This window comes from Crocodylus porosus, unplaced genomic scaffold (assembly GCF_001723895.1).
Source record: "Crocodylus porosus isolate Cpor-Errol unplaced genomic scaffold, CroPor_comp1, whole genome shotgun sequence".
NCBI classification, from domain to species: domain Eukaryota; kingdom Metazoa; phylum Chordata; order Crocodylia; family Crocodylidae; genus Crocodylus; species Crocodylus porosus.
The window spans coordinates 7,273,401-7,289,323 of NW_017728906.1; the positions used below are offsets into that span (position 1 = coordinate 7,273,401).

At 42.8% G+C, this 15,923-nt stretch overlaps 1 long non-coding RNA gene across 1 annotated transcript; it reads right to left on the reverse strand.

Annotated features, from left to right (window-relative positions):
* Positions 1-861: 861 nt before the first annotated feature.
* LOC109305736 lies at positions 862-14,807 on the reverse strand. The gene is made up of 3 exons (XR_002099691.1): positions 14,798-14,807; positions 13,749-13,759; positions 862-941 (listed from the first exon to the last, which is right to left on the reverse strand). It is a non-coding gene; the product is annotated as an uncharacterized LOC109305736 (long non-coding RNA).
* Positions 14,808-15,923: the final 1,116 nt, after the last annotated feature.

Genomic DNA, 15,923 nt, shown 5'->3' on the forward strand with positions numbered 1-15,923 from the left:
AGCCACACTAGGGATTTCCTCAGAAGCCGCTCTCAAGATTCCCGTCTCTGGCATGATCGAAAAGGGCTTCAGAGGTCACCCCTGGAATGGCATCACCATCACATTCTGGATTTGGCAAGTGCAACCGTAAACAGGCTTGGGAGCACTCCCCCTCAAGAGCACAGTAGAAGTGGAGTAGACATGCCCTATGACAACAAAAGCAGGCAAGGTGGTGTGCATGGATCATAGTATTAGGCTGGTAAAGTCGCACACATGCAGAGTCCTCCAACGAAGGCAGAAGTCCAGAGAAAAGAATAAGCAGCATGATAAAAACGTTCATCTATGCAACCTATGTGAGAAGGCAATGTTTTAAATTTAGGAACTGCAGAAAGAATTGTGGGGGAGACATGACAGCAGCCCTCTGATCCGTCAAAGATTCTTATAAAGGGGAAACTTATTAACCATTCTCCTTGGCCAGTAGAGGAAGGAGAGGGGGAGTGGAAATTAGCTGAATTTGCAGCAAAGATGATTTTGAGTGAAAATAAAGGAAAATTTCTAACCAACTTTTAAACTAGTGAAGCAAGGTAACAAGCTAGGTGGGAAATCTCTGTCTTTGGAGAATCTCCTCCTCTGAAGATTTATAAAAACAAATTAGACAAACTCTTCCCAGGGATAGTCTTAGTTTACTTAATCCCCCTATAGTGCAGAGGTTTGGGCTAGAGGCACTCAAGGTCCTTTTCAGCCTGGTGTTTCTACAGTTCTATTCTCAGCCAAAAATCAGGCCAAGAGAAATATTCAGAAGCAACCTTATCTGTACAGGGCCTAGTTTCTGAAGGTCCATATTTAGGGTTGCCATATGTCCCAGACTGGCCAGGACTGTCCTGGATTTTATAGGCTGTCTCAGCATCCCAGCCATTGGAGAAAATTGAAGCAGAAGTCCCGGATTGGCAGGAACCTGGGAGCTGCAGGGTCAGAGCTCTGTGTATATGTGTGTGCCTTACTACCCTGCCCAGCCCCACTCCTGGGAGCCACAGGGTTGGGGGAGGGAGGAGGGAGGAGTGTGCACATACACAAACACACAAGCACACTCCCCACCATCCCAGATATCCTAAAATAATAAGGATCATCCTATCTATATTAGAAACTGATCCATGCAAAATACTAATTTTCTTACCAAACCAAACAAATTAAACTATTTAGGCTTGTATCATGAAAAACCACAGTCAGATAAGGTTTAAAATGGAATTACCATATTTTCTCACATGCAATATGCGGTCTCCCCCTAAAATCAGCCCCCCAAAATTGGAGTGCATGTATTAAGCAAAGAAGCTGCTTTTTTGAACTTTTACTTTGCTACTGCTCCATAGTGTAGCAGCTGTTTCTTTACCACTCAAGCAGCCAAGGGAATCAATTGACTTAATTCTGCACTGTTCTTCACTCCATAGGTATTAACAGTTGTCTCTCCTTTTTAATCATCTCAATATTCCACCAATCAAGCTAACCTTTAAGGTGATGTTGCTGTTTGCTGGCTGTTCCTGGTCTCTTTCCTCCTATTTCACAACCTTGGAGACTCTCTCTCTTTTCAAAATCATAGATCCACACATGGAGAAGTCTTCCATAGTATGTAGGCTTTTGGCTGCACTTAAGCAGGCAAGAGGGTGATTCAGATGAAGTTTTGGCCCCATCCCTGCTTTATGCAGGCATAACTCTAGAAAAATCTTTTTTTATTCATTCTTTCAAAAGCAAGGTGTGTATTATATTCTAGGGCATGTTATATGCAAGAAAATGTAACATATCCCTGGTCTAGGATTTCATAGGATTGTCCAGAGAGAATGTTATCCTCTACTGTATATATGTTGTATATTATACTATATTGATATTGTCCTGTATAAATGTTGCATACTGTTATAAATGCTGGTATCATCCACATTAAATCATATAGGATTTTTACAGTAAGGGATTTTCCAATTTCTCAAGCCACACCCACTTCCTGTCTGTCAGTGTCTGACCTTGACTCCTCCTTGCAGCTCATCAGGTACAAGCAGCTGTTGTTATAGTTACTCACACTGTCATAGCACTGGGACCCATCATGCCCTGGGTCACTGACCAACAACAATTCTCTCTGCCACCGTCCAAGTTTGAGACAACTCAATTGCACCAGATCCAGACAAAGCAAGCTTCCTAGTAAGAACCCTTGATATCTAAAACAGTCAACTCTTATCAGACCCTTATGGTTTTTTATATATATATATATATATATAATTCCTATGTGGCAACTCCTTACAATTAGGTTTATACTTTATTTAAGTTTTAGCATGCAGACTAAATGTCTGTATAGTAGGTTATATTCAGCGTCCAACTTCCGCTGAGAAATTCCTCTACTAATAGTTTACAGTAAAGTTGTTCTATGGACCCACCCACACCATGTCATCATATGAGGTTATCCTCACAATCTAAAAATCACTTTCCATTTTGGGAGTAGGGGAGAAGTCCAGAGGGTCACTCTTATTTATATGTTTTATTGTAAATACTATCAGGAAAACTGGAAGCTAACTTTAGAAAGGCAGGTCCCATGGTACTGCTAAGCTATGCGATTTCAGCAGCCACTGGTGTCCCTTGCTCCTTGTCACTTCTCCTTTTGATGACATTTCCCACAACATCCCTGTAATTTTCAAAATGCAAGCAACATCTATTTTTATAAAACATAAATACGTACTTTTATAACCACACATTTTGTTTTAATCACAGCAGCTGTCAACAAATATCAGAGCTAAAAAAAACCAAAAAAAAACCTGCCAAAGACAGCTTAAGTCACCAACAGCCACCACCAGCTACTGTATTGTGAAAGACAGCTGCATTCCATACTATCACCATGTGAAACTCTGATCCCTGTCACTGGAAAGTGCTATAAGTGGACCCCCTACACATCATCACTGCACCTAAATTTCAGAGGAAGATAGAACTGCCTCATAACATGCTTGGCAATGCTCTCTAGGAGGTGAGAGGAATCCTTCCTAGACTCTCACAACCAAATCAGAAATGGTTTGGGGCCCAAGGAGGTCCAAGAAGGTCACCTTAGCCATGTCTACACAGACAGAAGTACAATGACTCAAAACAACCCCCTATTCCAGAAAATTCCAGTATCTCTCTGTCCACAGATCAGGGGGTAGACTAGCTGGCAGGAGGTGAAATAAATGGTCTCTTCCCACCTGTAATTTCTATGATGCTAGTATTACACTAGGATGGGAGAGTCACTCACAGAGACACGCAAATCAGCCATGCAGTACCCACATTTCTGCTTCTATATTAAATCAAAAGGAGGAAGTAACAGGAGCCATCTGTAGTATTTCTTTTTTCTTCATGCTTTAAAAGGTTGGTGCCTTTCAGCTGCACAGACCCATATTTGTTTCAGGGCTCCATTTCACTTGTTCTTTTAGGACATCTGTTTCTAAATTTCTGCTGTATGTTTCTTTCTCCTTCCAGTTATGCAACCAGACCAGCTCATTACAGCATAAAACTAGCTGCCAACCCATCTGGTCGAGCATATTAAATATAACAACAAGTATGGTACATCCAAACTCCTTTGGAAAGTAAAGCCATGTAAATAACTGAATTCATTTTGGCTAAGTAAAATCTCAGCATCTTGCAAGATGCTATATGTGTTAACAAATGCTGCATAACGTAAAACCTTGCCAAGCTTAACAGGACAGATATTAAGTACAGTAAAATCTAAAAGACCACTTTGTCATAGCAATTTGTAACTGTTGGAATTATATGTCAAACTTAAGAGCAGGGATACTGTCCTGTATTAAATAAAGCTAAAAGAGAACAATATACTATACCAAGAGTCACAAGTTGCAGTACTGTGTCCAACTTAAGAGCGGAAATGCAGTATTATATTAAATAAAGCTTAGAGAGAGAACATATGTTTGCTACACACTAACGATAGTTACAAGTGTGTAAAACAAAAAGTTAATTTTTTGGAAAATTGAGAGTTAAGATAACCTGGCGAGGTTTAGATTAGGGTCCGAATGACAGGGGAGCTCAAGGGGGCTCCTCCACCCCCATAAGAGACCAGAGTCCCCCTGTAAGATTTGAAAATCATAACCTGTGGGGTCACTCAGGTTGGCTAGTTAATCAATGAACCAGTTTAACTTGGTGTTAAACACCCCCAAGAGTCAAAGTGTAATTTGTAGCCTGGTTCAGATAGCATATGATGAACTATATTTTATAAGACTGAGGGTGGAGTGGATATGATGTACCATCCCACATCCCAAAAGTGCAACCTGTCTCCACAGATTATTCTGTCCCCATCAAAACCTGTCACCTTGAGAAGAACAGTATTAGCCTCCTTATAAGGAAACTAGAAACGTATGGTAGTCAGCTCCTAATTTCCGGATACATTTTCCTCTTAATATTTGTGCATCACCTCTTGTAACTTGAAGTCAACTCACTCTCTCTTCTGTACAGAGATGGAGTTTCCTTCTATATTTATATAATCCTCCTCCTTTGCAGAAGCAACTTTACACTTGCAGGGGCCCTGGACCCAGAGCAAAGGTGTGAGACTCTCACCCAGATAGACATGCTTTGCACTGCTACCCCATGGCCTCACTTTGCCAGCAGAAATTCTACTAGCTTAACTCTCGCTGTGTCCACACTCAAAGCTGCTCTGCAGGAGTTGCGCTCTTCCTCATGTGGCAGAGCAACACCAACTCTGAGAATGAGGTTTCTCACACCAACCAGAAGATGGCTGGTAGACATGCCCATGCATTCTGAAAGTTGCTGCATCCCTTTTAATAGATACACCTAACCAGAGTCCACTTCATGCCCTCTCAACATTACCAGTAAAGAGGAGCCATACAGAACTAGCAGGAACTCCTCAGAGCTACCAGAAACCATGGTGGACATGGTTGTGGACATGTTCTGGCAGCTTCCCCATGGTGCTAACCCCTGGTTGCTCACCCCTAAAATAATCTCTGCTTCCCTATTAGATATAGGTGGGGCACATTTTGGCTACCCCAGAACCCCCTGTTTACTTGCCTATCCTCACTTGTGGTCCAGTTTTCTTCTTAGTTACCCTAGGTTGCATCAGGAATAGCTCCACTTAAGCTACTGGTCTTGTCTAACTCAGGCAAGAGGAGAATTAGCTCCTACTCTACTGTCTTACCTCTAAGATCCAGAGATGAAACAGCCCAAAAAAGTGAAGTTTCTATACCCAACTCTCTACCTTGCTCTAGGGCAGTGTGGAGTTAGCCGTGATTATGATACATGGATAAAATGTTTTGGCCAGAAGAAACAGACACAGTGGAACCTGGACATTTTTATGTTAAATTTGCTTTCTCGCTCATATTTTGGCTGGTGGAATATTTTTCTGCAAGAGCCATAATCAGCTTTTGGGATTTTCCTCAGTATGCTTCAAAAGCATTGAAATCTTGCACATGCTGAGGGGAAATCCCATGGCACATAACATTTAAAATAGGAGGCAATGGATTCCAGCTTCACCACCTCCTCCAATTCTGAAAGGTCCCCACAAACCTCCTACCAGAAGATGCTTCAACAGTAGGAGGGAGGTGGTGCAGTTATTTCCTGACACTGCTGCCTGCAGAGGGAAATCCCAAAAATCTCCCCCATGAAGTCCCTCAATTAAAAAACAATAGCCAATATAAGAAATCAGCCATGGGAAAATTATTAGCTTCATCGTGTTTCACCCCCTGCCTATATCTTTTAGAATAGCATAGCTCCTCTATTCACCTAAATTCAGTTTCAGACAACAGCCCCAAAGTGGTATTTATAACAGGGAACTGGCCCTGATAAATAATATTATCTGATTTGGGGAATATTTTGTTTTGCACAGATAAAAGGAGTCTCTGTCATTTGTAACAGGATGTGAACTGTCTATTGATGTCTGTCCGACTTACTGTAGTAAGTGGGACATGTTTCTATTTCTCTATATTTCTTCCCTGCCAGATTCGGTGATGAATGACATTCATTTTATGCTTACAAAGGATCTCTCTGTTCATTCTAGTCTCCATTGCTCTAAGTAAATTTTACTCTGCCATTCAAATGATCCCCTGATTTTGTATTTGTGCTGCATTTATCCTTTTCCCTGCCAATTGACTCTCGAGGCAAGTGTTTGTGCAATCAGTTTTTTGTCCAAAATAATGTAAGTGCTGTACAAATATAACAAACAAACACAACACTGTCCCCAAAGGCAGGCTATAGAAAAAGTACACCAACTGTCTTCCCATTTACTCTGCTGTAAATGAACAGCACATTTATCAGGACTGATGTCATGACAACAGTCCAAGACTAGTGTATGCAAGACCACAATTAAGCATAAGGAACTAGAGAGCCATAAATCACAAATGAAATAGGCCAGTTTCGTACTAACAGTCTCTAGGTGAAAGGATCTCTCTTCTTTACTCACATATAGCTGCCTCCCTTATCTATGCACACGCACACAATATGCTTCTGATCTTATCAAACATTTAAAAGTTTTTTGTTGCATTTCCAGTGTAGCCTTGTCAAAGGGCCAATTGATATCAAAATATTGACTCTAATATTGCTTATCACTGCTTGCAACATCAACTTTGTTTTACTTCCTCAGGTAACCTAAGCTACAACACACCCAAGATCTATTTTGGGCATAGACCCATACTGTCACACCTTGCACTAAGACAAAGCACAAAAATGTACAGGCTCCAGAGCTGGGCAAAGGACCCAATGCATTCGTAGAAATTAAACAATTCAAGGCTGCTATTGATATGGCTGTCTCATAAAGAGTAGGGGCCCAAAATGGAACTTCTGGGCAAAGCCCCAGGAGATAAAGCCTTCTTCAGGCCCAATGCAGATCTAAGTCTTGGTTTTTCTTTTTATTCCAGATGCTTATGAAATAGCCTCAGCTGTCTTGAACCTGTTAGCTTGCCCTTGTTACAAAACAGGTCTCTTGTTGTGCATTTCTACTCCAAGATTACTTGGATTACTATTTTGCTGCCTGTCACTGCATATCTTGACCCCACAAATGCAGACCCCTACAGATCTGACAAATGTCATGCATCTGTAAATTAAAACTAGTTTAGAAACTGTTCATCCACATACAAGTTGTGATGCAGCTAATGTGAATATACATGCTGTTTTCATCAGGACCGTCCCATTTTACACTCTTGTCCTGTCCCACCAGTTTGGTCCAACAAATGCTTTGGTCCTGGTCCTCTGACCAAATGCAATGATGGTGGCACTGTCCAGCAACAGAATGCTATAGGGGTTAGGCTGTCCACTGGCATCCTACAGCATCCCAGGTGCACACAAACCACCACTCTGGCACATTCAGCTGAGACTAGAGTCAACGAGTGCAGAACATGCTGGAGATCAGTGGCGGAGCAGAGAGACCTATTTTGAGACTCAGAAAATATAGTCACCTTAGAGATAACTGGAAAAGGCAACTTGGTTAGAGAAATGTAAACATACACCACAACATACATCACCACCACTGTAGATAGGCTCTTTGGCGTACCTTATAGTTAAAGCAAAGATACAGTTATCCCCACCACTCCCTCTCCTGCCCACTTTTAGGTTTAATAAAAAGTGCTCATGCAAGATTCAAACTAGGGAGTGCATTTCCTATATGATAAAAACTTTTGAACCATGAAACAGGTACTTTAAGCTATGCAAGGTTTCAAGGAAGGATTTAAGCAGGTTTTATTTAAGTCACCAGAAAGTTCCTATATTTTTTCCACTGAAGCAATAGAAACATTGGCTGCCTATACACATGCTTGGGGGTAAGAGGATCGGGGGGCAGGAGGGGCGAGACTTTAATTAAAGTGGTTCCTGGACAACTGCTCTAATTAAAATGACTGTCACATGCATTATAGCCCCCGCATGTTTTTAACCTGTGGGACAATTTATCTAAAGTTCATTTAGCAAAGGTTAGATAAAGTGCCCCTGCAGCCATTTTAAAATGCATGGTGCATTTGAAAAATGATGGTGAGGTGATGCTGGAATCTTCTAATTAGAACACAGAGCAGACTCAATTAATCCAGTCTGCTCTGATGTGCTCTAATTAGAACGCAGATGAGCATGTGTATAGGCAGCCATTCAGAAAAGGCTGATGAAAGTTTTTAATAGTAATCGATAGTCCATTAAATTAAAAGGGAAACTTGTGATACAGTCTCAAGCCAAGCAAAATCTCACAAAAATTATACTTAATGCTATATATTACATAACCGCACTGAAAAAGAATGTATTGCATTTGAAAGCTAGTCTAACTCTATCCCAACCAAGCCATTGATCCAGTAAAATGATAATCACCCACAAAAATCCTTGCTGCTTGCATAGTTTCTGGACCATCACAGCTATACCCATCATTTCCACACTATGTTACTCACTGCTGCTTGAAAAAATACTTGCAGCAATATTGGCAGAGCATACCCCAGGAGCTTTTAAAACACTCTCACTATGCAAAGTATCTTGCAGTGCAGAGGTAGCTAACCTATAGCATGTGTGCCATGAGTGGTCTAGGCAGCTTCTGCGTGCAGCACATGGCAGTTGAAGCAACAGACAGGTATCACAGCAGCAGATAGGACAAGCAACAGAAAGCAGAGCACAGGGCAGAAAGCATAGCAGCATGCTGGGCAGAGGAAGGGGACTGAAGTGACACTCAAGGAAGATGCAGGGTTAATTTGTGGCATGCCTGCCAAAAAGGATGGCCCCAGTTGTTGCATGTAGAGCATAAGTTACCTATAGGGGGTACAAATCTACCAATACAGTATTGGTTTTTTCACCTCTACCTCCACTGATTCAGACTCAAAATGCTAATGACAAAGTTGTCATTGCCCAATAGCTGTTAAGGAGCCTGTCTGAAAGTAGCTGGGTTTCAGTCCAATTCTTGTGTGGGACGTGTGCCCAAATCACAAATCCATAATCAACTTCAGGACTGTTTTTTTAGAGAATCAGATTCTCTAATGCCTAATGTCTGAAGCACTTGCAGTGTCTGCCTTGGAGCACTTCAAAGAGATGGCAGATTTAGAGTATGCAGAATGTGAGCTACATATACTGTTAAAATAACCTAGACTTTACAGCTTGAAAGAAAGACTAAGCACAACCTTGACTTGAAGTCCAGTCATTGAAGCTACATTATCCACATAATTTAGAGGTGTAGAGTTCCTTCAGGACACGGCACAAGATGGTGAAGGAACAGTCCCAAATCTGCTGCTGATCCTCAATAAACAGTGCATTTATACAATGGGATACATTCAAACACTTCTTCATGTGTATATTTCCATGTCATTTTCAAATTAATCCAGGACTTTTCAAGGGAAGCAGAGATTTATTTAAAGAATAAAAAGTATGAAGAATTAGTAACAATGAAAAAACAATTGGCCTAGATTTGAACTTACAGCCTTGAGAGTGTAGTGAAGTACTTTAACTAATAGGAAACACAATCTTTAAATAGCCAGGATCAGAATATATAAAAACATGCAAGCATGCTAAAAGAGAGTTCCTCTCTTATTTGCGGAATTCAGTGGAAACTTGCCAATGCAACTATAATTGTTTAGTTAAAGCAGTCCAATGTCCCCAGGGTAAATTAAGTTATAGCAACATAAATTTTTATGTTTCTTTTTAAAACAGATTTTACTGGTAGAGCTATTTCCATACCCAAGCAGGAATAACTATACAAATAAGTCACCTTTTTTTTTTTAAACGAGTCTAACTGTATCTATATTACGCCTTTCTCTGACACAAATTATCTTATCCCCTTGAGAAAGTTATATTGATCCAACTTTCAGGTATAAACCTGGGCTAAGAATTTCAGGATAACTAGAATATCCTAAAGGGATAGTAATTTTTGTACCTCCATTTTGGAGTGCCCAATGAAGAAAGCCTGAATGTCAGTGTCTCTGAAAACGTCTTTAGTGTTGCCCACTAACGGAGGCAACTAAGCAGTTCTGAAAGTTTAAGTTAGTTAACTGTGTCTGTAGGCCATGTATTTGTTTGATAGGAAAGTAAGATTAAGATTAAAGAAAAACCCACAAAAGATACTTAGCTATGTGTGTCTTCATAAACAGTCCACTTACTTAAACGTAAAACGAGGGTGATTAGAGCCGCATAAAGAATGGAAATAGAGTCCCACTCTTTAATACTGGCTGAACAACACCGTACCTCATCAAGTTCGGTCCTGTACAGTTCTTATGCCAACTTGGCTGGGGTCACTTGCATTTCAGAAGATAAAACCGTTTGTTGCATGAAAAGGCTAACATGCCCAAAGCATGTCTAACCACTATCATCTTATATCTAACATTTTCATTTCTGTGATAATATGCTAGGCCACCTACACAAGCAGCTCTGTGGACAAATACTTTCTTGCATAAGTTCCCATGAAAGAGTTGATGGGAGCACAAGATACAAGCTATTTGTCTTTCTCCCAGCTGCATAATAGGTCTGACTTTATCTTATAAATATCTTACACAAGTTACCTTTATCTCAACTTTCCACCAACTTGAGTCATGAGGGTTGGATCCATCACCCTTCTACCAGGTGCCAGACACTCTTCTGAATGCACAAGTCTATACCAGATTGTAATGTAGGTCCATATTTTTTCAGCCTCCATTCCTTTATATTTTTCATGGGCAGCATACAAGAGCTAGCAGCCCAAAAGCTAGTTCTTTGGTTTGTTCTCCTCTATCTCAAATTATTGTTAAATGTCAAAGGTGCGAGCTTCAGAGACCCACTGGCTAAAAATGGCTAAGCTACAGATTCTCAACAGTGATTTCAGCTGTCTGGAGAACACTACAATTCCATCTGTCATTTTTGGGTCCCTTGTCCCCTTGCTCTGGGGAGTGCATTTAGATACAGCTAAGAACCTGAAGTACCTCCACAAACATGTAGTACAACAAATAAAACAGCATCACAATATTGTTCTTTCTATCACAGCAAAAATATAAACCATTAGGACCTGCCAGACTACATCCTGAGGTTCATCAACCTTTGGGGCTACTGCCACTTTGGACCAGCAAAGAGAGCAAGTATCCTTCAAAGGAAAACTCTCTCTCATAACCCCCACCACTCAATTTTACTTGACAAATCTCCTTAAAATTACAGGTGGCAACTGGGACATGCTCCAGAGAGCCATGATGCCCCCTCCTGGCCACACTTTCCATATCCAGCTCTGCTTCTAGGGTACCCTCCTCTTCTCATCTGCCATACCTTGACATACTTATTGGATTGAAAGGGAGGCTGCCTAAGGGTCCTAGCCATAGCGTAGCAAGGAAATTTGGTACCTGGGGCAAGCCTACAGCAGCCTCACCCCATGCAGAGATCCGAGGGGCACATGCCCTCCCATGCTTGCCCAGGAGTGCACACAGCTACCCTCTCCCCATTTCTGCACCCCACCAAACAAGCCACTCATGGCTCCATCCCATGCCCCACCCTGGCTACACAGCGACTGTTGGTGCCCCTTCACTTTGGCACCCAGGGTGGTCACCTCACTTGCACCCTCCTTGCTATGGTACTGGGTTCTAGAGCAAACCTCAGTCTGCCTAATAGCCAGCAGGTCCCTCCTGCAAACCTCAGGTCTCAATCTTGCCCTTAAGCTGTGTGGGCATTCTCAGCTCATCCATGCCCCAGGGCACCTGTAAGCCTTAAGAGCTAATGACATGGTGCTGATCTTCCCTTTATACCACACCCATGCCTTGCAGATGCTCCCTGTCCAATCAGCCCAATCACTCCCTTGTAGGGATCTTCGCCACACTTGGCTTCTGCCCTTCTTCTCTGGCTGGGCCACTCAGCTCAGGATCCACAGTGTTGGACCCAGCTTCTGAGTGCCCTAGCCTCTCTTAGACTTCAAGCCCCTGACCCTATCATTGCCCTACTTGGGGCACTGGGCCCTTGGCCCCTGTCTTAGCCCTTCTTGGGTACTGGGGACCCTGATCCCCCAACTCAAACCTGCTGTTGCCATTGCTCCCTCTTTTTGGGCTCCAGGCCCTCTGGCCCTAGGTTCTCCCATACTGCAGGCTTGCTACCCTCTTAGGCTTCAGGCCCTGTGGACCCAGGCTCTGCCCTGCTCAAGGCCCTGGGCCCTCTGGACCCAGTCTGTGCCTTGGGCCTGACCCCTGCCAGTGCCCAAGGTGGTCATGTGCCCCCCAGGCACTAATGGGACCTCTGACCCACCCCTCAGTCCCTCCCACAAACAACCAGTATAAACTGTAACAAAGGCATACACCTGTCTGGCTACACATCTATACGACATGACTTCTTCTTATCCTTGCTGCAGAGGGTCAAACTCCTCTGCAAAGCAGCACCAGTGCCACTTAGGAGCTCTCCTGGCCTCCCCTGCTCTGGAGCTCCTTCCACTATAGCCTCTAGGGCCAGACTGTCCCCTCCACCTCAGGCTCTGGGTTTATATGGCTGGCCCATTTGGTCATGTGGCTTGCTGAACTGCCACAGGTGTTTCCTGAGTAGGCTGGCCGACTAGCCTCCAGGGCAGGTTACTGCTGCTGGTCTCAGTGCTGCAGCAGGGCTCATGGTCCCCAAGCAGGGTTTGCCCTGCTAGATTATTGCAGAGTAACCAGCTCTGTGATAGGCTCTCCTAGCCTCTGTCACTTCTCCTGGCTGGCTAGTCTCTTTGCAACCCTGCCTCCTACATTTTTTGCCCCAGTAACAGGAGCCTTCTGAGTCTCTGTTACAACGTGCAACCATCCTGATTTAAGAAGGCTATTTTCTACTGGTTTTGCACCAACAAAACTCTCTCTGGGTCCATGCATATAAAAAGTCTCTCTTCATTTCTTTGTCTTTCCTCATCATAAACCTGCACATACCCATTTACAGCTTCCCAATGATCAACTTGGCATTACTTGCAACAAGGGCTTCTTGCTCTTTGGCCAGATGGCAGATGAAAGGCTCACTGAGGTCTAGTTACACAAGGGAATTTACATCAAAGTGAGAGACTTCAGTGAGACTGCTTTGAGCCAACTGGCACACAACAGGCATGCCTAAAAGAACAGCCAGCTTTCACTTTACTGCAGGTCAGTGCTTTCACATGGGTTGGTGGAATGTCCTCTGAAGTACCTGCTCAGCATTGTGGGTGGGTATCTCATGCTCCTTCCCCTTCCTGGGCTGTTTCCATTGTGGAGTGTAGAAATCGCTGTACTCCACATTAGGGGTTGAAACAAAACAAGCTATGATTCCTCTCTCACCTGTTAGTAGGTAAACATAAGAGAAGTAACATCTGACACAAGAAAGATGTCTCAGTAGGGACGGACTGTAGAATATGGGACTTGTCACAACACCAAAGAAAACTTTATATTAATAGACAGACTGCTTCTGTTCATGCCATCATTGAAAGGCCCTGTTCTATCAAATTTCATATGCATTTGGACATGCTCATAACAGAACCCCTGCCCTTGGTAGCATCCAATTTTGCAGCAATATGATCATTAAGTGCAGGGTGAGGTCTGCATGCATAAGTCACATAAAAGAAGAAAAAGACTGGAATGCAAAGCAGTAGAAGGAGTTTTAAGGAGGGAATTGAAGGAAGAGAGGGAGGAGACGTCCTGTTTGGGAAGCTGGAAGCTGTATAGAGGAGTGAAGACAGAGAAAGATGTAGACATACCTGTCTGGACACAAACCTGTATGAATGTCTACATTATGCTCCTGGTGCATTCAGGGACAGAGGCATTCAAACCCACACCATACACCCATTTCTGCTCATACAAGCCAGCCCCAAGAATAGAGAGCTCAATCTCCAGCATGGGTGAGAAGCTGCAGGAAACAACAGATGGGGTTGCTGGATGGGAGCAGGAGTGGGCAGGTAGGGCATGCAAGATAGCATCCCTCCCCAGACCTGCAGTATAGACATACCCTACGTCTCTCAACAACCACTCTAAGAGCAGAAAGCCCATCAGGTTAAATTAATACTGTATATTTAGCTACAAGTGAAAAACTGAATGTACCAGAGTGCTGAGAATCATTGTAGAGAGAGCCTGATAGTAAATTTTTCCAGGTTGCTTGCACTGGAACCATCTCATCCCTTTTATTTGCAGGCAGATTCTCCCACCCACATTATCTGTTATCTCCCACTACCAAAACAACAAAAATAGCTTAAAAACATGCCCTTCTATAAAGGCTTCCATGTGAAAGTCTTTACTCTCTGGTGTCTGCACTTCAGGGTGTAGAATCATAGAAAATTAGGGTTGAAAGGGAAATTGGGAGGTCATCTAGTCTAACCCCCTGCTCACAACAGGACCAGCTACAATTATATCATCCCAGACAAATATATGCAGGTCATATTTTCAAGCTGTCCCCTCACAACTGGAAAGACCAGAAACTCCATTTAAGAAAGATATAAAAAACAAGGAAACCACTCTCATATGGTCTCCATACTGCAGGCACACAGGCTGTGAGAGAACACACCTGACATAGCTCATGATCCAGTCACAAGAGTTGGCAGTATGTGTAACACCAGCTGGTTTGTCCTGAAGCTGATTGTGGTGAGGGACCCAACCACTCTTAATGAGGGGTTGTTTTAAAAGGGAGGAAGGGAGACACTTTCCTTTGGTGTCTGAAGTACATCAAGAAGTTAGTGATTCAAAGGGGGTCATCTGCAGGAGAAAGTAGCTTTGGAGAGCTGTAAAATGGAGTATTTTCTATGGAAAGGCATAAATGGGAAGTTAAAATAGCTGAAGGAAGCTAAATCTACAGTTCTTCCTCCCTCACAACAAACAATGGATGCATCTTAGAAGCAAAGCCTGGCAGAGCCTAAAACGTTCTGAGAGAGTCTGGATCCAGATCTGGACAGTGCCTAGCAGCTAAGGAGCTAAGCAACAAGCTGTGTGCATATCGGCTGCACGTTCCAAGACTGGGACATGGTATGCTTTTCAGTTCCAATCCCTTTCACTGAATTTCTAATTCTCTCAGCTTCTGAGCAGGAAATACGGTAGTCCGGATGGTACATTAATGTTTCTGATGTAGCTACAGCCAGAAGCAGAGAGTTGTTTGAAAATGAGAACATAGAAAAATATTAGTCACTGTCTTTTAGTGAGCGTCAGTGCTATGGCTAAGTTATAAATAACTTAAACTGGGTCTCATAATAGGAAATATTGTGCAAACTTAACTGTAGGGCATTGCTTCCTGCACCACCTAAAATATACCAACTGCAGGTTTGTTTGAGGGGTTTTTTTTTACAGTTATGAAGCCCTTTAGTAACTTTCAGCACTGCCTTTGGATTGTTTAGCCTTGCATTCAGCTATACATAGATTTTGGAAGGTTTTGTATGTCCTTCCTGCTGACACTGGATCCAGCACCCACCTTGTAAAAAACATACTGGCTTTTTGCTTTATCTAAGCTTCAGGTTTTACCGATTTGATTCATCTCTCCCTCTGTCTGTCCATGGTGCCTTGGTCCACTTGATACAACTAGACACTAGGGCTGTGCGAAACAGCACCATTCCACTTCGACTTCCATTTTGACATTTCTATCCCCAGCTAGTCCGTATTTTTTCTCTCTAGACACCATTCCCTCTTTGTTCCCAGGAGCACAAACAATGGAAAGGGCCACTTGTACCTTCAAGGTCTCACACCTACACGCAGAACAACTTTAACATTGAGCAGTCCCATTGACTTCAAAGGGGACTAGTCACATGCTTAATGCGCTTAAGTGTTCTCCTGGATCAGGATCAACCTTCTCAGCACTTTACAGTATTGGGACTGGGAGGTCTGGCAAGAGAAGATGTGAGCAAAGTTCCACTAACTAGCAGGTCTGCTATTTCAACTATGCAGTAATAAATAGAAATGGCGACAGACTCTATCATGAATCTGTTTGGTCACCCTTAATTGTTCAAGTTGTTTAAGTGCCTTGCATTCAGGTTGGCCAAACAATAAGCATTTTATACATGCTCCAGTGGTGGGGAAGGAGACGCTTTACTAATGAGCCTCCGAGACCCACTTTAATTA